Genomic DNA, 24,095 nt, shown 5'->3' on the forward strand with positions numbered 1-24,095 from the left:
ACCTGTAGAAGCTCTTAGGATTATCCTTCACCTTGTCTGCCAAAGCAACCTCATGTCTTCTTTTAGCCCTCCTGATTTCTTTCTTAAGTAGTTTCTTGCACTTTTTATACTCCTCGAGCATCTTATTTGCTCCCTGTTGCCTATACATGTCATACATCTCTCTCTTCTTCTTTATCAGAGTTTCAATATCCCTCGAGAATCAAGGTTCCTTATTCTTATTCACTTTGCCTTTAATCCTGACAGGAACATGCAAACTCTGCACTCTCAAAATTTCTCCTTTGAAGGCCTCTCACTTACCAATCACATCCTTGCCAGAGAACAGCCTGTGCCAATCCACGCTTTTTCGATCCTTTCTCATTTCTTCAAATTTGGCCTTTTTCCAGTTTAGAACCTCAACCCGAGGACCAGATCTATCTTTATCCATGATCAAGTTGAAACTAGTGGCGTTATGATCACTGGAACCAAAGTGTTCGCCTACACACACTTCCGTCACTTGTCCTAACTCGTTTCCTAATAGGAGATCTAATATTGCATCCTCTCTAGTTGGTACCTCCATATATTGATTTAGAAAATTTTCCTGAACACATTTTACAAACTCTAACCCGTCTAGACCTTTAACAGTATGGGAGTCCCAATCTATATGTAGAAAATTAAAATCCCTTACTATCACACTTTATGTTTCCTGCAGTTGTCTGCTATCTCTCTGCAGATTTGCTCCTCCAATTCTCGCTGACTATTGGGTGGTCTGTAATACAACCCCATTAATGTGGCCATACCTTTCCTGTTTCTCAGCTCCACCCATATGGCCTCGGTAGACAAGCCCTCTAATCTGTCCTGCCTGAGCATTGTTGTAACATTTTCCCTGACTAGCAATGCCACCCCCCCACCCTTCATCCCGCTGCCTCTATCACGTCTGAAACATTGGAACCCTGGAACATTGAGCTGCCAGTCCTGCCCCTCCTGTAGCCAAGTTTCACTAATGGCTATAATGTCATCATTCCATGTGTCAATCCACGCCCTCAGCTCGTCTGCCTTCCCCACAATACTCCTGGCATTGAAATCGACACACCTCAGAAGAATATTGCCACCACACACAACCCTTTTATTTGTGATTTTGCATGAACTATTAACATCATTTATTTTCACCCCCACTCCACTATCTGCTCTGGCACTCTGATTCCTATCACCCTACAAATTTAGTTTAAACCCACCCCAATAACACTAGCAAACCTCCCTGCAAGTATATTAGTCCCATTGTAGTTCAGGTATAACCCGTCTCTCTTGTATAGGTCCCACCTGCCCCAGAAGACGTCCCAATGATCTAGAAATCTGAAACCCTGCCCCCTATACCAGTTCCTCAGCCATGTGTTCATCCGCCCGAGCATCCTACTCTTACCCTCACTGGCACGTGGCACAGGTAGCAATCCTGAGATTACTACCCTCGGGGTCCTGCTTTTTAACTTCCTACCAAGCTCTCTATACTCACTCTTCAGGAGATAAAATCATTTAAATTGTTGGAACCACAGCCTCCCTTGTGTGCTTTCTGTTACAGGGCAATAATGCAGAAATTAAGTTTATGGTGCACAGAGATCTAGAATATGGAGAAAGAAGAAAATAATATTACTCTCCATAAAAATATCAGCTGGAAAAATATTCCTATGCTTGTGAATTATGATCAACGTTCAATCAATCATCATGTTCTTCACAGTTTAATGTTGTTTAATTTTTAATGAGAGCAACAGCCCTGAACACACAAGAGTAACATATCAACCACTGTATCTGTTGGCCTGGCAGAAAAGTCTCTCAGGATTATAAAATGATCATTTTGAATCATAAAGCTTTTCTTTTCAATGCAAAATATTCAAAATGCTCTTACAAATGTCTTTAGTGTGAATTGTTTGGAGAAATGGATGTAATCAACACTATAAATCTTCTCCCATCCTTCCACATTAAACCCTGATTCAGAAGCTCCTTCTTTTAGTCTAAATGACTTCCATTTGTACACCCCTTCCAATAGATGCCTTTTAAAGGCTTCCTACAGCTCAGAAATGTGTAGAGGTCTCTCAAGCCAGTCGAAGCAGCTTGAGAGACCTCTACACATTTCTGAGCTGTAGGAAGCTTTTGAAAGCATGAAGCATCTCCAATCACATGAAAATCCTATATGTATGCCTGTCCCCTACAAGCATCACCACAGAAACATCTACTTTGGGGGAATCAGATTGGGCCTGTTGGGAGGAAGCACCTGAGTGAAGCAGCACTAAGCAGTAATGACAGAAGCCAAGTGGAGGTGGCAATATATGAGCAGCTGTAAGAGGAATGGAATAACAAAGAGCATGGAACGGTGCTTCTCTGACATCTATGTTGACAGGTGAGAGGGAGAGCTTGATGCAGACTTCACACTCTTAGCACCAAACAAGGGTGTTTCCCCATACAGATCCATAGTTATCCACAAGGAGCAGATAGAACCTGAGGGATGCCAAGAGGTGAAATGGATGATGCCCATTGATGCCCAACACCAGAGTTGCTCAGGTAAAAGTAGGCTGTGAAGAAAAGTCATCAGCTAGCTTAGTCAGCCAGTAGTTGATAATAGCGGCAGGGACATACAAGCAGGGAACTCAACACAGACAAAACATTAGTTCCTTTGGAGGAACAGCAACATCCATAAGCCTGCACCTTTCACTCAGGTTCCAGTTAGAAGAACCATGAGGTTAGAAAGTACATCGCATATATTCTACAATATCAATGAAAAACACGTTTTGATGTAGGCTCACATGTGGGAGCAAGGCAACGTTTGCCACTGAATTGTTAGTCATAACGGCCAGCTATCTTCTGATTTTACAGGCAAACAAATAGCTATAACAGTGAAGATTATGGAAGGAAGTCATGCTAATGTGGGATGAATGGAATACAGATATTCTGTTAGGTTTGTTCGTGCAACAACTGACAGGATATCTATTAAAAAAGCAACCAGTTGGTCTGATTGTATATCAGCCTAAGCCTCTTCTCAAATACAGGACATGCATTGCCAAGCCTAATGGAACACCAAAACTGTGCCCCCGCAGCAAGAATGCAGATGTGGGTTTGTGCTGAACTGAATGAAAAACAGGGCAAGTAGCAGAAGTGGTATCATGCAGAACGTTCACTTTGGCAACGTTCATTTTAACTTTCCCAACATTGACTGGGACAGCCATAGTATCAGAGGGTTGGATGGAGAGGAATTAGTTGAGTGTATTCAGGAGGAATTTCTCATTCAGTATGTGGATGGCCCGACTAGAGAGGGGGCAAAACTTGACCTCCTCCTGGGAAATAAGGGAGGGCAGGTGACAGAAGTGTTAATGAGGGATCACTTTGGGACCAGTGACCATAATTCCATTAGTTTTAAGATAGCTATGGAGAATGATAGGTCTGGCCCAAAAGTTAAAATTCTAAATTGGGGCAAGGCCAATTTTGATGGGATTAGACAGGATCTTTCAAAAGTTGATTGAGGGAGTCTGTTGGCAGGCAAAGGAACATCTGGTAAGTGGGAGGCTTTCAAAAGTGTGTTAACCAGGGTCCAGGGTAAGCACATTCCTCTTAAAGTGAAGGGCAAGGCTGGTAGAAGCAGGGAACCCTGGATGACTGGGGATATTGAGGCCCTGGTCAAGAAGAAGGAGGAGGCATAAGACATGCATAGGCAGCTGTACCTATGCATGTCATAAAGGGCAAAAGAGCAACTAGGGAGAGAATAGAGCCTCTTAAGGATCAACAAGTTCATCTATGCGCGGATTCAGAAGAGAGGGGTGAGATTCTAAATGAGTATTTCTCATTTACTGTTGAGAAAGGCATGAATGTTAAGGAACTTGGGGAAATAGTGATGTTTGGAGAAGTGTACATATTACAGAGAAGGAGATGCTGGAAGTCTTAAAGTGCATCAAGGTAGATAAATCCCCAGGACCTGATGAAGTGTATCCTGGGACATTGTGGGAGGTTAGGGAAGAAATTGCGGGTCCCCTAGCAGAATCATCATCAGCCACAGGTCAGGTGCCTGAAGACTGGAGAGCGACAAATGTTGTGCCTTTGTTTGAGAAGGGCTGCAGGGAAAAGCCTGAAACTATAGGCCGGTGAGCCTAATGTCTAGTTGTTAGCAGGTACTCTGAGAGATGGGATCTACAGGCATTTAGAGGGGCAAGAACTGATTAGGGACAGTCAGCATGGCTTTGTGAGTGGAAAATTCTGTCTCACGAATTTGTTTGAGTTTTTTGGAGGTGTAACCAAGGAGGTAGATGAGGGCAATGCAGTCGACATTATCTACATGGACATTAGCAAGGCCTTTGACAAGGTACCGCATGGTAGGTTGTTGCATAAGGTTAAATCTCATGGGATCCAGGAAGAGTTAGCCAAATGGATACAAAATTGGCTTGATGGCAGAAGATAGAGGTTGTTGTAGAGGGTTGTTTTTCAAACTGGAGACCTGTGACCAGCGGTGTGCCTCAGGGATCGGTTCTGGGTCCACTGATATTTGTCATTTATATTAATGATTTGGATGAGAATTTAGGAGGCATGGTTAGTAAGTTTGCAGATGATACCAAGGTTGGTGGCATAGAGGACAGTGAACATGGTTATCTAGGATTGCAACAGGATCTTGATCAGTGGGCTGATGAATGGCAGTTGGAGATTAATTTAGATAAATGTGTGGTGATGCATTTTGGTCGATCGAATCAGGGCAGGACTTACTCAGTTAAATGTAGGGCATTGAGGAGAGTTATAGAACAGAGAGATCTCGGGGTGCAGGTTCATAGCTTCTTGAAAGTGGAGTCACAGGTGGACAGAGTGGTGAAGAAGGCATTCAGCATGCTTGGTTTCATTGGTCAGAACATTGAATACAGGAGTTGGGACGGCTTGTTAAAGTTGTACAAGACATTAGTAAGGCCACACTTGGAATACTGTGTACAGTTCTGGTCACCCTATTATCGAAAGGATATTATTAAAGTAGAAAGAGTGCAGAAAAGATTTACTAGGATGCTACTGGGACATAATAGTTTAAGTTATAAAGAGAGACTGGATAGACTGGGACTTTTTTCTCTGGAGCGTAGGAAGCTTGAAGTGGAGATGCCAGCATTGGACTGGGGTGGGCACAGTAAGAATTTCTCACAACACCAGATTAAAGTCCAAATTCCTCTTACTTCTTTCCTGTATGAATGTTATTTTTGTCTATTCCTCTTTCCATTTTAGCTGGCTTTATTTTCACAGCTCACTTCCCCACCTAAATATTTTTGACTGGATTAGTGCCTCTATGAGCTGAATGTCGATTGTTAAGTTTGAGCAAGCACCGTTTCACAAATTGCATCATTACCAGGCCATTTATTATATTGGTAGATTTCATTTTTAGCTTCGAGCAGTTTCTGATCACAGGTTTTTAAAATTATTTGCAGGCAAGCTAGAGAAAAAACTACAACACCTTTACTCAGTTAACATTGTGTTGAGATTTTTTAAAACATCAAAAAGCTCTGTCTGAAAGTTGAAAAATAGGTTACTGGTTGTTGGGAGGGTGTTGGTTACAGAACTGTATCCCTTAAAGAAGTAGAACATAGAACATAGAACATTACAGCGCAGAACAGGCCCTTCGGCCCACGATGTTGCACCGACCAGTTAAAAAAAAAACTGTGACCCTCCAACCTAAACCAATTTCTTTTCGTCCATGAACCTATCTACGGATCTCTTAAACGCCCCCAAACTAGGCGCATTTACTACTGATGCTGGCAGGGCATTCCAATCCCTCACCACCCTCTGGGTAAAGAACCTACCCCTGACATCGGTTCTATAACTACCCCCCCTCAATTTAAAGCCATGCCCCCTCGTGCTGGATTTCTCCATCAGAGGAAAAAGGCTATCACTATCTTTATAGTCTTCAATTGGTTAACTGTAAGTCTTTATGAAGGAGAAGAAGAGTACAATGAAGGATACAGGCAAGGAGCTATCTCCATGCTGAGATCTTTTCCCATCTCTGCTCAACACCACAATGACCGTTAGGTCTGGGTCATGTGCTTTGCTACTTCACTATGCGAGTGGCATTGTATTCAGCCTCACATAGGGGGTGGCACAACACAATGGTTAGCACTGTTGCCTCACAGTGCCAGGGACCTGGGTTCTATTCCCTGCTTGGGTCACTGTGCGGAGTTTGCACGTTCTCCCATGCTTTCAAAAGCTTCCTACAGCTCAGAAATGTGTAGAGGTCTCTCAAGCTGTCTGCATGGGTTTCCTCCGGGTGCTCTAGTTTCCTCCCACAGTTCGAAAGACGTGTTGATTAGGTGCATTGGCTTTGCTAAATTTTCCCTCAGTGTACCCGAACAGGCACTGGAATGTGGCGACTAGAGGATTTTCACAGTAACTTCATTGCAATGTTAATGTAAGCCTACTTGTGACACTAATAAATAAACTAACTCTGTATATACCAGACCCTTATACTACACTGATTACATGATTGCACTCTGTTTTATAAACAATTTAGGAGGAAGTGTAGAGAATTAAAAACTCTTCATTGTTGCAACTAAATTTATTTTTCAACAAAAAGCCACAATGCATTGAAGTTTGAAGCATATAGTTTCTAATTCAATTCTACCTCATGCAATTATTACCTGTCATGTTGATGGAAAATACCAGCATTAAGATTGTGAACTGTTGTCAGACTTAAAGATGGACATGAACAGAGGGCCAACGTGCATAATATTCCTTATGTAAATTTTTGAACAAAAGGATTGAGTTCAATTTTTAAGTTGTAATTATGATCTGTATTTTGTCGATAGTTGGTTATTAGAATATTAACATTCTTTCCAACTGAGTGAGAGAGAGAGAAAGAGAGACAGATATGAGGACAATCAAAAATACCAAGTTCAATGTTTTGAAAGATCTGTCAGAAAGCCATGAGCCAGTACAACCATGCATTGGATCCTCTGCAATCCTGACTGTTTTTCCAAATATTTCCACTCAGCCTTCAAAAATGATCCTGAGTTTCTGGTTCCTTATCATTTTAATTCACCATCTTGTGCTCATACTCAAATTTCCATTAAGTATTTTACAGCCTTCTGGACTCAACATTGAGTTCACTTAATCAGACCATGAACTCTTGTCTCCCTTTTGATTCTTGTTCTTGCTGTGTGCCGGTTTGTTTCTAGTTTTCCCTGTTTTTGCTTTCAAACAGAGCTGTTCATTATTCTGGCATTTACCCAGACAAATGCTTTGTTTCTTTACTATAATAATTACCACTCCCTATGCCTGTTGTTCCATTACATTTTTTTTAAGAAATGGGTGGAATTTTGCCATTTTTGGCAAGGTGTGAACTCAGGTGGGAAAAGTGAAGTGTAGCCTGTTGACTGCACTGCTGGTTTTTCCCACCAGTTTCTCAAACACTTTCCCAAAAAAATGCAGAAGGTGGGTTGCACCATGTCACACTGGCCGTCAGCAACATCGCCTTTCAAAAGTTGGGGTACCCTTTAAAAACGGCACCCGTTGTAAGAACAAACAGAAACAACAAAGACCCCCCACAAAAACCAGACCCTTTTCCCCAGCATCATGAATGACCCCCCCCCCCCCCCCCCAAGCACAGAACCTCCCCTCCCCCTAACCACCACAGGTCCCCCCTCAACCATCACAGCCCCCCTGACACACTACAGGACTCCTGGTGCCTGTACATCACAGAAGTACCGGCACGGTGGCACAGTGGTTAGCACTGCTGCTTCACAGCTCCAGGGACCTGGGTTCGATTCCCGGCTTGGGTCACTGTCTGTGTGGAGTTTGCACATTCTCCTCATGTCTGCGTGGGTTTCCTCCGGGTGCTCCGGTTTCCTCCCACAGTCCAAAGATGTGCGGGTTAGGTTGATTGGCCATGCTAAAATTGCCCCTTAGTGTCCTGAGATGCGTAGATTAGAGGGATTAGCGGCTAAAATATTTAGGGATATGGGGGTAGGGCCTGGGTGGGATTGTGGTCGGTGCAGACTCGATGGGCCGAATGGCCTCTTTCTGTACTGTAGGGTTTCTATGATTTCTTCTATGATTACCCCCAGGGCACTTGGGACTGTATGTACCTGTGTGCCCTCGGTGGGTTTTGTTTGCCAGTCCCTTGCTTTACAAAACCTTTGGTAAAGCCCGCCAAAATGGTGTCAAGCAGGTGTGAGGGAATTCCCTACGTGGGGGATGATACAGCAGGGAGGCCTACTAAGTATATGATAGTCAGTGGTGGGGGGGCAGGGACAATCGAACGGGCAAATCCCGTCCAGTTTTGGGACTCCCCATGATTTTTTGCCCCACCACCATTCCTGCCCACTGAAAATGGGGATGGAAAATCGCCCTGCCTCCCCTCCTCCCCAGTATTTCCCACTCTCTACCCTATCCTGGAATTTTCCTCTTGTTCCAGCTCCCCTTTTCAATGACATAAAAGCCATCAAATTTCTACTTCCTTTTCGTTCTGAAGACGAGTCACATTCGATGCAAAACAATGGCCACAATTTTACTGGCCCACCCACCACGGGACTCAGAGCGGGGAAGGATGGTCCATGGAAAGGTCAGTTGACTTCGGGCGGGATTTTACAGTTTCGAGACAAGCGAGGCCATAACATCCCGTCCATTAACTCTGTTTCTCTGTCTGCAGATGCTGCCAGACCTGTTGAGTATTTTCAGCATTTTCTGTTTGTATTACTGTCAGGCCTGTATCTTGCCCTCTCCTTACCCTGGCAGTCACCACATATGAAACTCTCTGGTTTCATGGTTTTGTCAGATTTCTCCTCCCTGGTGAAGCCAAATCTAATGACCTCCCATAATGCCAAACTCTAGAAGACCTAGGGCAGCACTGCAGAAATCCAGGGCTAAACACTAGGACCATTCCTCAATGTTAATAAAGCCCAAGACATCACAGTGCTACCAAAGAGGAATCAAAGCCCATTACTCTGCACTTCTACTACCAGGCATCTTTATCCAATTGTCTCACAGTCATGCTATGTATTCTTAAGATTTAAAAGGGTAAATAATGAAAAATTAAATACCGAGGTAAAGGAGCAAATGCATAAAATATTAATGTCACTCATTTGCAGTTTTCCACCAGAGCAGTAGACAGATTTGTGAAATTTAATCCCCAAAGCACCAGTACAAATCATAGAATAAAATTCAATAAAAATGGAATTTGACTTATTTAATACCACAACCGATATGAGAATATAATTAGTGTGACAAGTTTATACTGACAGTTTCTATTAGAAGTGTGGTCAGAGGATTTTATTATCGAAAAGGTTGACAAGAAGTGCACACAAAGAAAGGATTTTTGCTGTACAAAAATAGATATTGATGGATTACATAAATGTAACATATGTTTTCAATATATTTCATTTCACTATTGCATTTTCAGGGAATTCACTGGGTTGTCACTCTCCTTAGACACTAACGTGAGAGATTGGTTAGTTAAAAATGCCATGAAAGAGAAACCAGTTTTCATAGTACAGCTGCACACATGCCAATTCCCTTGATGGAGATAATGCACTGGTTACTACTGGCATCCTTCATTAATATCACTGATGAATGCTGTGGAGGCCACACAGGTAGTGGCCTGCAACGCTGCCTGCCCCTGAGGAATCCGTGTAGTCTGTGTGGTGGTTCTACTACAAAGGGTGCCACACATGGATTTCTTTCCCCCGTGTACATACAAACAAATGAAATAGGAATATGAGTAGGCCATTCGGCCCCTCAAGCCTACTCCACCATTCAATAAGATCATGCCTGAATGGATAATCTGATTGTGGCCTCAACTCCACATCCATGCCTACCCTTGTTAACCTTTGACTCCCTTCTTAGTCAAAAATCTGTTTATCACTGCCTTAGAAAGATTCAATGACCCTGTCTCCCCAGTTCTCTGCAGAAGAGAGTTCCAAAGACTCATGGCCATCTGAGAAAAAAACTTCTCCTCAGCACCATCTTAAATGGGATGTTTACAATGTGATTCCAATATGTCTGAGATGTTGTGCATCAGGCATCACTTACAAATTTGCAATAAAACCTCAGCTATCTCAATTATTAGGAATTAAACTTAATAATGTTAAAGATCCATGGGTCTTCCTTAGTAGCAGAATACTATATTGTACATCACATGATGGATTGCTCCATTTTGCCCAAGACCACAAGGAACTACAAAAGGTCGTGAATGTAGCCCAATCCATCACGCAAACCAGCCCCCCATCCTTTGACTTTGTCTATACTTCCTGCTGCCTCGGCAAAGCAGCCAGCATAATTAAGGACACCATGCACCCCGGACATACTCTCTTCCACCTTCTTCCTTCGGGAAAAAGATACAAAAGTCTGAGGTCACATACCAACTGACTCAAGAACAGCTTCTTCCCTGCTGCTGTCAGACTTTTGAATAGACTTACCTTGCATTAAGTTGATCTTTCTCTACACTCCAGCTATGACTGTAACACTACGTTCTGCACTCTCTCGTTTCCTTCCCTATGAATGGTACGTTTTGTCTGTATAGCGCGCAAGAAACAATACTTTTCACTATATGTTAATATATGTGACAATAATAAATCAAATCAATTCAAATCAAAATTCCTAATTGTGCAGACTATCGTCTAGTTTACCATGAACAATGTAATATCTGGAATTAAGAATCTACTGATGACCATGAAACCATTGTCGATTGTCGGAAAAACCCATCTGGTTCACTAATGTCCTTTAGGGAAGGAAAGCTGCTGTCCTTACCTGGTCTGGCCGACATATGACTCTGGAGCCACAGCAATGTGGTTGACTCTCAACTGCCTTCGGTCAACTCGGATGCCAATAAATGTTGGCCAGCCAGCAACACCCATGCTTTTAAAGTTTAAAGTTTATTTATTAGTCTCACAAGTAGGCTTACATTAACAATGCAATGAAGTTACTGTGAAATTCCCCTAGTTGCCACTTTCCGGTGCCTGTTTGGGTACACCGAGGGTGAATTTAGCATGGCCAATGCACCTAACCAGCACATCTTTTGGATTGTGGGAGGAAACCAGAGCACCTGGAAGAAACCCACGCAGACACGGGGAGAATGTGCAGACTCCGCACAGACAGTGACCCAAGCCGGGAATCAAACCCGGGTCCCTGGTGCTGTGAGGCAGCAGTGCTAACCACTGTGCCACCATGTGTCCCATGAATGAATTTTAAAAAAGGACCTGCGTGTTCCAAAATAGCAGATCAAGCATCAAGTCAGCGTTACAGGTTGGTTGACATCACAATCTGCCCACTCTGCATGCTTCTGGCACAGACATGGTATGCCCACACTAGCACCCATACATCAAGGGTGCACCACATTGACCTGACTGGAAGTGCCCCAGCTGATGGTTCTTGCAGCTTGGGTCTCCATTGTGCTGGCACCAGCTGTATTAGGGATGACAATTTCAAAGTTAGAAAGAGCAAATATGACTCGGAAATTTGAAGTGAACAGAGAAAAATAAAGAAAAATCAATTTACAATTTTCTTTATTTTCCTCATGATGTATAGCAACAATGGAAAGGCTGTATGTATTGGCTTTATTGTGGACATTATCCTGACATCCACATAGATATACATTCCACCAGGAGTCATCTGATACTAATTAGTATCCGAAATGTGTCTGATTTTTTGCCTCCCTGGTCCGGGGATTGTCAATACCAATCACAAGGCTGAGAACAGCTAATTCAGCAAAGGCCAAGAATTGAAACTAGGACTTTCTTGTTATTTATGCCTCAGTTCCTCACTCTGTATACCCCTTGAGCTATCACCAATAGTTTGGTCTCTTCTAGTGCAAGATATTCATTTATATTAAGTATGTCTTGATGAGATACTTTTACATGTTGCAAAGATCTCAGTGGGTAAACTAACTAGGCCAGAGGCTAATTAGCAGCAGAGGCCTGTCTAAAACCATGTCACATTTAGAAACTCATGACAAAATAACCCAACAACTTTAATTGAAGCTGCTATATAAAACTTGCTTGGTAGATTATGCAGCAAGACAAGCCTTAAAAAATAATTAAAACTCTGCTTTGAATAGCAGATTGGAACCACAGCTAAGAATTTGTGCCTGTAAAGTGACATGCCATTGATGGTAATTGTTTTAATATTATATGGTATAAGTTCATAGATTGCAAGCCTCTGCTTAAATTTTCAAGCAAGAAACTTTGTTATTTTAGACTGATAATAGTATGAAGTACCAACCTGTCATCTGCATTGAGGGGTTTAACAACATGGAAAGTGCTAATTACATAAAAGTTCTTGCTTTGCAGACTTGATATTGAAACTATGGGCAGACTTTTACATTCCCTCACTGGTGGGTCAGCAGGCTGGTTGGTGGTGAAAGTTGTTTTTAAGTTTATTTATTAGTGTCACAAGTAGGCTTACATTAACACTGCAATAAAGTTACTGTGAAAATCCCCTAGTCTCCACACTCCGGTGCCTGTTCAGGTACACTGAGGAAGAGGTTAGCATGTCCAATACATCTCACCAGCATGTCTTTCAGACTGTGGGAGGAATCCGGAGCACCCATAGGAAACCCATGCAGACACAGGGAGAACATGCAGACTCTGCATAGACAGTTACCCAAGCCAGGAATTGAACCCGGGTCCCTGGCATTGTGAGGCAGCAGTGCTAACCACTGTGCCACCGTGCCACCCGAGGGGGCCTTCCGCCCTCCCTGATTTCTCCACTATTTTATCATAAGAATCATAACAACTAGGAGCAGGAGTAGACAATTAAGCCCCTGAGGCCTGCTCAGCAATTTAATGCAAACATGGCTGATCTCATCTTGGCCTCAAATATACTTACATGCCCCATTCACCATAGCCCTTCAAACCCGTACTAATTAAAAATCTGTCCACCATTTCCTTCAATTTACTCCCAAGTCTCGGAATCCACCACTCTCTGGGGTAATGAATTCCATAGACTCATGACCCTTTGAGAGAAGTAGTTTCTCCTTGTCTCTGTTTTAAATCTGCCACTCCTTATCCTAAAACGATTATCTCTTGTTCCAGATTGTCCTACAAGAGGAAACATTCTCTCTACATCTAACTTGTCAATCCCCCTTATCATCTTATACACCTCAATTAAAGAGTGGTATTTCTTCAGCCTTTTTTTATCGCTGAAATCTTTTTCCAAAATTTCTCTGATGGCGTTGCTTTTGACTTGGTAAAACTCAATATTTAAAGGACTGTTGTAGGTGCATATTCTGAAGGAATTTGAATACTGTGGGCTGGATCTAGCTGGCTAATCAACCAAGGGTGCAATTTCCATCATGGCCGCAAAATTTCACGTGAGGCCAAACACAGGATTTTCACTGGCGGGATTTCTGATCACGATGTTTCCAGGCCCTCCCCAGTGATGCAATCAGGTTAATGCCCAGAAATGGTGAGAATCTGATTGGAATGAATTTGAACGCATTTTCAATATCATTAGCGAAGTTATGGCTGAATCTTCAGACCTTATTGAATCTTCCCACCCAGTAGCGTGATATTAAGCTGATGTAAATCACTCCTGCTCGTCCGACCCGGCTGTCTGCCCCTTTACCACGACTATATTCGCGGCCGGGTGTCCCTGGAGAGGGTGTATGCGGTGTCCGAGGGTATCGTTAACACATGCTGTGCCTGCTGAGCACCGCAGGAACTGGTGTGCATTATTGACCCCTTTAATCACATTTTGATTTGATGTTTTAAGTTCCCTTTCCATTTTGTCTTTTGTTTCGGGTGGTTCCCCTCCTTTTGTGAGCTGTCCATTTTAATTTGTCCCCTTGTTAATTAGATGTAATTTATTTGGTTGGACCAAAACGATTGGCCGGGGAATTTTCAATACCAATCACAAGGCTGAGAACATCTAATTCAGCAAAGGCCAAGGATTGAAACTGGGACCTCCCTCAGTTCCTCACTCTGTATACCCCTACAGCTATTACCAATAGTTTGGTCTCTTCTATTACAAGGTATTCATTTATATTAAGCACATCTTGACTAGACACTTGTACATGTTGCAAAGATCTCAGTGGGTAAACTAACTAGGCCAGAGGCTAATTAGCAGCAGAGGCCTGTCTAAAACCATGTCACATTTAGAAACTCATGACAAAATAACCTAACAATTTTAATTGAAGCTGCTATATAAAACTTACTTAGTAGATTATGCAGCAAGACAAGCCTTAAAAAAGAATTAAAACTCTGCTTTGAATAGCAGATTGAAACCACAGCTAAGAATTTGTGCCTATAAAGTGGCATGCCATTAAAGGTAATTGTTTTAATATTACCCGGTATAAGTTCATAGATTGCAAGCTTCTGCTTCACAGCCTATTATAAAACAACCATATCAATAAGAACAATTATTCTGCATCTACCTTTATTTGGTATTAAGTTCTCAAGCAAGAAACTTTGTTATTTTAGACTGATAATAGTATGAACCTGTCACCTGCATTGAGGAGTTTAACAATATGGAAAGTGCTAATTACATAAAAGTTCTTGCTTTGCAAACTTGATATTGAAACCATGAGCAGACTTTTACATTTCCTCACTGGTGGGTCTGCAGGCTGGTTGGTGGGGAGGGAGTGCTTGTATAATTCCTCAGAAGACCTTCCCACCCTCCCTGATTTCTCCACTATTTTATCATAAGAATCATAAGAACTAGGAGCAGGAGTAGGCAATTAAGCCCTTTGAGCCTGCTCCGCCATTTAATACTAATATGGCTGATCTCATCTTGGCCTCAACCCCACTTACCTGCCCATTCACCATACCCTTTCAAACGCTTAATAATTAAAATTCTATCCACCTCTTCCTTAAATTTACTCCAAGTCCTGGAATTCAACACACTCTGGGCTAATGAGTTCCACAGACTCATGACCTTTTGAGATAAATAATTTCGCCTTGTCTCTGTTTTAAATCTGCCACTCCTTATCCTAAAACTATGACCTCTTGTTCTAGATTGTCCTACAAGAGGAAACACCCTCTCTACGTCTAATTTGTCAATGCTCCTTATCACCTTGTACACCTCAACTAGATTTCCTCAATTAGAGAGTGGTATCTCTTCAGCCTGTTTCTTTGCTGAAGTCTTTTTCCAAAATTTCTCTGATGGTGTTGCTTTTGACTTGGTAAAGCCCAATATTTAAAGCACTGCTCTACATGCATGTTCTGAAGGAATTTGAATACCATGGACTGGGTTTAGTTGGCCCGTCCACCAAGGCGCAATTTCCGTCATGGCTGCAAAATTTTCCACGGGGCCAAAAACAGGATTTTCGCTGGCGAGGTTTCTGATCACGATGTTTCCAGGCCCTCCCCAATGATGCAATCAGGTTAATACCCAGAATGGTGAGAACCTGATTGGAATGAATTTGAATGCATTTCAATATCATTAGCGAGGTTATGGCTGAATCTTCAGATCTCATTGAATCTTCCCACCCACTAGTGTGATGTGATGCTGACGTAAATCTCTCCTGCTTTTTAAAAATGGGAAGCAGGCACCATGGCCTCTGATAGGGAGGAAGGAGGTGGGCACCACTGTCACCAACTAGCATCAGGGTATACAAGGGACAGTATCCACTGGGTAGCTGGAGAGGGGAGGTTTCCAAGGGTGTCTAGGGGGGTGAGGCAGGGTGATCATTGACCTCCTCCAGCATGGGGGTTGTGGCTGGTGTGTGTTGTCCTGAAGCCTTTAGCTAGTCTGTTTTTAAAAGTGTTCACAGCCCTGAACGATTCTGGAGCCTGTCTGCTTTATTAACTGTGCAAAGCTCTGAATGAGACTTCTGCCAGTGGTTAGGAAGTGAAAATGAGGGTTTAGTTTACAGCAGTTAGTAGTGTGTGGGTAAAGGGTGACTGCCAGTGCAGGGCTCATGGGACGAGGGGGAGGGTGTGATGAGGCTGAAGAAAGACGTGACAGCAATGAGACATAGCCCAATTGGAAATGGTGCCTATTAGTGTTGCCTGCCTTAGCTACAGAAAGTAATTGTGTCCTGTAATATTCCTGAGAGTCATGCTCATCAAACTAATTGGCGATCATGAGCTAAGCCTTAACAATGTCAACTGCCCACATTCTCAAAGTCAAGGAGAGGATTGCAAACTCATGTAATCAGGATAAATGTGTGTGCATGATAGCCAGAACCAGCGCCAGCCATGGAGCATACAATAGCCCTCAATATATACATAGGTGTCCAACTGACCCTGCCCATGAGGGATGGGTGAGCATTGAAGCAGCCTGTCAGAACCAGAACAAAGAACAAGGAACAAAGAAAAGTACAGCACAGAAACAGGCCTGTGCTGATCATGATGCCCTAACTAAAAAAAAACCTTCTGCTCTTACTCAGTCCATATCCCTCTATTCCCTCCCTATTCATGTACCCAGCCAAATGCCTCTTAAATGTTGCTAATGCGCCTGCTTCCACCACATCCTCTGGCAGCGCGTTCCAGGCACCCACCACTCTCTGCAGGAAAAATTTTCCCCCGCACATCTCCCTTAAACTTTCCCCCTCTCACCTTGAACCTATGCCCCCACCTTGTAATCCTCTGTGATGCAAATATTAAGGGAGGGGACAACCAGACAGGAGGCCACAGACGACTCTGAAGGGATGAGGGCACTGACTGGGGCCAGACAAGCGATGAAGTTGGAAGGGCAACAGTGAGCCCTGGTTGCTGGATAAGGTGTAGGAATGCCAGCTTCCAGGACCCAGGATGACAAGTGGTGTTGGAGGGTCTGAAGGCAACTATCTGGAACACCAACCTTACTGTCTCTCTCTCTCTCTCTCTGTATCTCATCTCTGACAGAGTTCCAACAGATCTCGATTTGGAGGTAGTGGAGTTGGTGATTCTACAATAACTGCACTGGAGCAGCACAGACTCCAGCAGCTATCTCCAGCCAGGGAGATCCCAACACAGGAGGTCAGGAAGGCAGGCTCAAGGGCCAGCCACAGCCCAGGCTGAACAAGGCGCTTGAAGGCAAAGACGAAGAATGTATGTTGCTCTCAGTTTGAGTGGGCGCTACTGAGGGTCTGTGAGAAAAGTTTTGTCCAGATGAGGGTGAAGAGTTTCCCAGTGGGAAAAGGATCAAAGAGAGTGAGGCCTTAAGGTTGTGAACAACAAGAGGTTTTAATAAGATGACAAGAGCAATTGTGACATTTCATTATGATTCTCAACTATCTATGCTTTACTTCACCTGTGTCCACGATGTGCCCCTCCAATTCCTTACTCTTGCAAACCCTCCCACTACATCTAGGTGTATTCCCAGGAATCTGTGGTGGTGGATGACGTGGCTGATTGCTGTGATGCATTATCCCTGCCCTCCTTGGAGATCTCCTCCTAAATGGTGTCGAGGGTGGCAATGGGGGCACTGCTGTTTGATGGGTGAGGTTGATCGGTTGATGTTCCTGCAAGGCAAGGGACATGGTTTTAGTGCAAGATCTGGTGACAGGCTTAGATAACAAATCACTCACTTGAGACTGATTATTTGAATGAAGTCCACCACCCGTCTTCTCTCTTTCTCTGCAGTTGTGGATAATCTTCTCCTGCAGGGACACAAAAGGGGATAATGTCTCCAGATGCCTGGTGGGTCAGAGGTTGAGGACAACTGGCATGTGTGGGCACTGTGCTTAATTAGGGAGGAGTGCTGATGAGGAATGCAGCTTGGTTTGAGGATGATGCTAGCAGGTCGATCAAGTGCTGGAAACCTGCGAGATGGCAGCTTATAGGTTCAAGGTGACATTCTGGGGATGACAGAAGGGTCGAATACTGAGGGGAGCTGGGTGGCATTTATCCTTGCTGATATTCAGAGGTCATTCATCTTTTTTCCGCATTGAACCTCTGTCCTCTTGGTCATGCTGCTACTACCCTGTCCCAGGCAGGATTGGTGACATTGCGGGAGGGCCACCTGCCAACACACGGGTAGATTGTGGCCTGCCTCCCCTCCATGGCATCCAGCAATTGAATGCACGTTTCTCCGAAAATCTGTGAGCTGGTTTTTGAGCTGCCATCCCCCTGGCTTGAATGAGTGAGTGCTGTGGAGCAATTTTAATGCAATGGACCCTTGATTGAAGTGTTCAGATCACCCTTGTGGTGAGCAAATCAGGCAGTTTGCACCTCAGGTGCAGCATTTTTCATGTGGAGAATTTTTTTTTTCGAAGTGCCTAAAGATAGCAATCTGGATCACACCGCCAGGGCAAGTAGGAATTGCACCCATGACACTGCTATTTTTTGGGAAAATTCCATCATGTGTCTGCTGTCATCATTGCTGGAAGATGTTTTTTCCTAGAGTTGTGATTTCATGACAGTTAGAAAATCTATAACAAATAATATACAGTACTTAAAAAAGACATGGCTACACTCATTGTTTCAGAATGTATAACTGGTATGGACTAAACACTGACAATATATTGTATTGGCTTTATGGAATCTGCATTGTTTTATGAGCCCCAGCTTAATGATGTTGAAGTTGCTTCAGGACCTGATGTGAATATTAACACGAGGGGTTCGAAGGACTAAACTGAGACTGATTTAAAGTTGAACATACTTGAAATGGGACAGTTCTAAATGTTGACGAGCTAAAATCTATTAATGTGAATAAGTGTTTGCACTGATAAGCTGAACTATAGCATATGCGATTATTTGGCAGCACAATACCATCTCCTGCATGGATAAGCAAGAAAGATTAGTCTCCAGAGAGGAAGAGAAAGTTATTTGTCTGTGACAGATTTACAGAGTATGCCTCTTTGGTTAGCAACACTGATACATCATTAATTATAATTGTTGACTGTGTAAACATCTCAAGACCACGAGCTCTTCTAAAGGCATTTTTACACCAACTGTCAGTGAATCAATTGTTACTTGCAAATACGGAGATTTAATAGCAAAGGTTAGAGTGAGATGGAGTGTAAGAATGATTCAGTGTGAGTTGTGAATGAGGATACCATCAATGGGTATGATGGGAATCTGTTTTATTTTAGATATATTCTTTTGCACTTGGAGATGTTTTAAGGACTTGTTCAGTGAGGCTAATAAAGAGGTTGAAAAGTAACTTCTCACAGAATCCCTACACTGCCGAAAAAGGCCATTTGGCCCATCAAGCTTACATGATAACAATCCCACCCAGCCATATCCTTGTAATCCCATATATTTACCCTGCTAATCACTCTGACACTAAGGGGCAATTTAGCATGGCCAATCCACCTAACCTGCACATTTTTGGTAACTGGAGCACCCAGAGGAAACCCACACAGACACGGAGAATTTGCAAACTCCACACACTCACCCGAGGCCAGAATTGAACCCGGGTCCCTGGCACTGTGAAGCAGCAATGCTAACTACCGTGCCAGCACGCCACTCGTTATGTGTCGGTAACACATTGCTATAAAATTAAGTGTAAAGTATAGTCAAGACTATGAGCTAACCCCATCCTTACTTCTACACACATCACTTGACCATGTTTGCTCCATGTCCTAACCTTTCTTCTCTGTGTACAGGTCTCTTGTCATGTGACTCTCTAAATCACGCTGTGCGTTGTACTGTTCTCCAGTCCCACATTAACCCTTGTTTTGCCAGACTTCCTTGTACTACAGGGGATTCACAATTTCAGAAGATTTGGGACTAAAATATATTTGACAGAGATTTGGCATTGAAAATATGGATTCAAATGTAAAATGGTGATTATTGTTACTTATTTGCAGCCTTGAAAGCAAAAGTTGCAGGTAGTGGTTTTCACTGTTTATACAGTTCCGTCTCGACCCCCTGATGACAAATGTTTTCTGTAAATTACAATTCTTCACTGGGTTGGACAACCTGTCAGGTCAACCACCAGTCCAAGTCATAGTCATCAAAGAAAGTTTATGACACAAAGGAGGCCTTTCGGCCCATCATGCCTGATGGGAAGATGCTGGGAGAGTCAAATAAAAACAAAAGCTAATAATAAATCATGCTTGACTATCTTGAGTGAGTTCTTTTGACGGCTGTAGTGCAGTTGTTGTTGTGTGCAGCATTCAAAAGGCAGTAGCCTCTCTCTCCATCCTAAGTAGCCAAAGATCATAAGCATCTCGAGAATCCTCATACAGAGCCTGGAGACGCACCAGCCTTCCATCCCCCCTATTGAAAATCACTGTGGTAGAGGGATTGAGGGAGCGAGGGGGTGGGGGTGAGTGTGGTGGGTGGATTGGTGTCAGGGTGCGGCATTGTAGGAGTAATAGAATAGGTAGGAAATCAATTAGGGAAGTTACAGTGGACTCACGCTCAAGCTAGTTACTAATTAGATTATAGGAATTTGTGTAAGGCAGTAAAATTATAAACCATTTTGAAAGCTGACTATACAGTGTTTCTGTAGTAGCTGATGACTATACAACTCTAATTTCTTTCATCGGTTGCAATTGCGCCTTTACAAATAACCAGAAAAAATGGAAAAAAGGTTTCCCATTTTCAGAAAAAGGAATTATGGCAATACCACCTTAAGCTTTCTGAAAGTTGCCTGCAGCCACAACATGCAAACGACAAGAACCATTCACACCACAAAATAACTGGGAAATACAAGCATGATGGCTGACCAATGCTCACAACAATTTTAATTATAACAAGTGGTTGCTCCTTTAGGTACCACTGGAACCGGCTGCAGTTCCCAGGCTATATTGCCCATGATCTGTAAGTGGGTTTAGGTGGCACTGCTGACTCACATCAAACTGGCGCTAATCACATCACGGTACCATTGTTTAAATGTATTTATGGGGAAGCAGCCTTTCCCTAAAAGGAGCAATGCTACCGAAATAGAAACCTAGTAGCCTCATGGTTTACCCCACAAATTCAAGTCCGTGCCAGTGGCAATATCAACTGCATGGCAATAACCTGGTGATCTTTTCCTCTGCCTCATTCATACCAAAGAACAGTGTTGGGCAGATGAGGATCATAGAAGATGAAATCATAGAAACCCTACAGTACAGAAAGAGGCCATTCGGCCCATCGAGTCTGCACTGACCACAATCCCACCCAGGTCCTACCCCCATATCCCTACATATTTTACCCACTAATCCCTCTAACCTACGCATCTCAGGACACTAAGGGGCAATTTTTAGCATGGCCAATCAACCTAACCCGCACATCTTTGGACTGTGGGAGGAAACCGGAGCACCCGGAGGAAACCCACGCAGACACGAGGAGAATGTGCAAACTCCACACAGACAGTGACCCAAGCCGGGAATCGAACCCAGGTCCCTGGAGCTGTGAAGCAGCAGTGCTAACCACTGTGCTACCGTGCCGCCCTTATGTAATGGAATTAGGATTAAGATTAATGGAATGGAATAAGATTAGGATGGGTGGAATTTGAAGGATTTTTATGATAGTATATATAAATGAACTGATAAACATGGTAACGTATTTGAGATTAAAGTTTTGGAGGTAGTGATTATGTTATAAATCGTGATTGCAGAGTGCATAAGGAAGCAAGATGGGCATGAAAAGGATTCCGAAAGATTAGGAGAGATACTCCGAGATAGTACAGATGGTATTAAGTGTTTTCTGATTAATTCCTAGAAAACATAAACCATTCATCATTTTTTGCTGCATACACATGTTCCCACTTTATACATTTAATTTATTGCCTTATGGACATATGCCTGGTACAAGACTTTTAGAAAGATGAAGCAATTGATGAAATGATAGATAGATCAATAGATTGTAATAAGAATTAACTTGCATTAGTCTCTATAATTATCTCAATACTAGTTTCTTTTAAGAATAACAGATGATTCAATTAAAAAGGGGGAATTGATTTCCATTACATAAGCAATGTGTAAAAAGATTGAAAAAACATTCCTACGACCTCATCAGCTGTTTATCAACTACAAGGATGATATCAAGTCTTTTTTTTAGGTAAGCATGTAATAAATCCTCCTGCTGTACATGCCACCTTATTACTTCCTCACTCTGCTCAACAAAGAATCCTTGCATCATTCTCTAGGCATTTGGTTTTCTGTGCAAAATCCTGTTGTCACCTTCCAAACCACTAATAGTTTAAACATGATTTTCTTTTTGTTGCACTGAACTCTTACAGATGGTCCAAATCTAACATCTGAAATGAACTGTTGCACCAGAAGGGGACAATGCACCAACATTATGAGGCATGAATGAACAGTTACAGTAGATCTAAGAAAGGCTTAGATACCCATTAAACCTTGAACGCAAATAATAATCATTAAATGTGTCTTTGCAGTGAAATAAACTGCAACGTTTAAGTGCTATTACCTATCTATGTAATAATGTCATTTGTGTTTTTACACAGGATCATAGAAATCCTACAGTGCAGAAGGAGGCCATTCGGCCCATCGAGTCTGCACCGACCACAATCCCACCCAGGCCCTACCCCCATATCCCATCCACTAATCCCTCTAACCTATGCATCTCAGGAAACTAAGGGGCAATTTTATCATGGCCAATCAACCTAACCCACACATCTTTGGACTGTGGGAGGAAACCGGAGCACCCAGAGGAAACCCACGCAGACACGAGGAGAATGTGTAAACACACAGACAGTGACCCGAGCTGGGAATCGAACCCAGGTCCCTGGAGCTGTGAAGCTGCAGTGCTAACCACTGTGCTACCGTGCCGCCCACGGATATAGTGAAAGAATTCACCTATTAATTTATGTTTAATTTAAGTTAATTCTGAATTGGGTTAAAATAAAAATTATAGTAATTTCTTCATTTGGGGGGGTCATTTTTAAAATTCTGTTTGTAGGTTTCGAGATCCTCCTGGGGGATCATTAAGGATCTCAAAACCCCATCCACTCCTTAACAATGCAGAGAATCCTCAAGCAAGTAGAATCTCCCAGAACCCTTTCACATCATCCAAACATCTTGCAGACAACTGACATATAACTCAAAGAGGACTGTTCACCCTGGTAGTTAGTATTATTAGACCTGGTTACTTGCAGATTTCTCGTGTTCTTCTTCCTTCAACGAGATGGCATCGTGGCACAGTGGTTAGCACTGCTGACTCACAGTGCCAAGGACCCGGGTTCGATTCCGGTCTTGGGTGACTGTCCGTGTTGCATGTCCTCCTCATGTTTGTGTGGGTTTCCTCCAGGTTCTCCAGTTTCTTCCCACATCACTAGGTTGCACAGGTTTGGTGGCTTGGCCATGCTAAATTGTCCCGTAGTGTCCAAAGATGTGTAGGTTAGGTGGATTAGCCATGGTAAATGCGTGGGGTTATGGGGATAAAATGGAGGGGAGGGGAGGGATGCTCTTTTGGAGAGTCGGTGCAATCTCAATGGGACGGATGGCCTCTTTCTGCACTGTAGGGATTCTATGATTCTATGATTCTAACTGCATATTAAGGATGCAGTTTCCCCATGGGAGAAAAACAATTTTCCATTCTTTCCTTTAATCTTCAGGAAACACCTCAAGCATGAAGGCAGGGTTTGTGTTAGGCAGACTGAAAAAATTGCAGAAAAAGATATCAGGTTATTGTCTCCCTCTAGATTTCCCAGGGATGAGTTGTTGTTGAGCTTGGGAAAGCCCTTGGATGAAACACTCAACAATTTAGAACATTTACAGAGCCAATATAGAGACATTATATATGTGAAATGGCTCTTTCACAAAAGCATGCAAATTGCATGCCACGTTGGCACCACAGCAAGGTAAGGTGAGGTCTGTGCACAGCAGGAAGTAAGTGAGAGCTCAGCTTGCCGTTGTTACACTTTGTGGCAACTGTGAAATGTGCATATGAAGTTTACAGCAGTGCTAAATGTATGAGAGTGAAGTGAAGCTATGAATGAGAGTTTGGAGTTGTGATTGATAGAGATTGTTGGTAGGTCAGTGATGGGAGGAGTATGGTTGTGGTGAACCATTGTTGGTTCCCACCAGGTAGTACTGAGCCAGGGTCTGGCCAGTACTATGAGTCTGTATATATGTTACTGTTGGGGTTAGGGTTGGGCTGTTCTACATGTTACTGTTGGGGTTAGGGTTGGGCTGTTCTACCTGTAATATAGTTATTATGGTACATCCCAGTCGGGCTCCGCCTCCTGGGAGAGGTATAAAGGTCACTGCTCTGTCTGGGACCCTTCAGTCTGGGATCATGTATGATATATGGTAGCTCTATTGTAGTAGTCAATAAAAGCCTTTATTTCCTCGAGCATCTCTA

This window comes from Mustelus asterias, chromosome 6 (genome assembly GCF_964213995.1).
Source record: "Mustelus asterias chromosome 6, sMusAst1.hap1.1, whole genome shotgun sequence".
In the NCBI taxonomy this organism is placed as follows: Eukaryota; Metazoa; Chordata; class Chondrichthyes; order Carcharhiniformes; family Triakidae; genus Mustelus; species Mustelus asterias.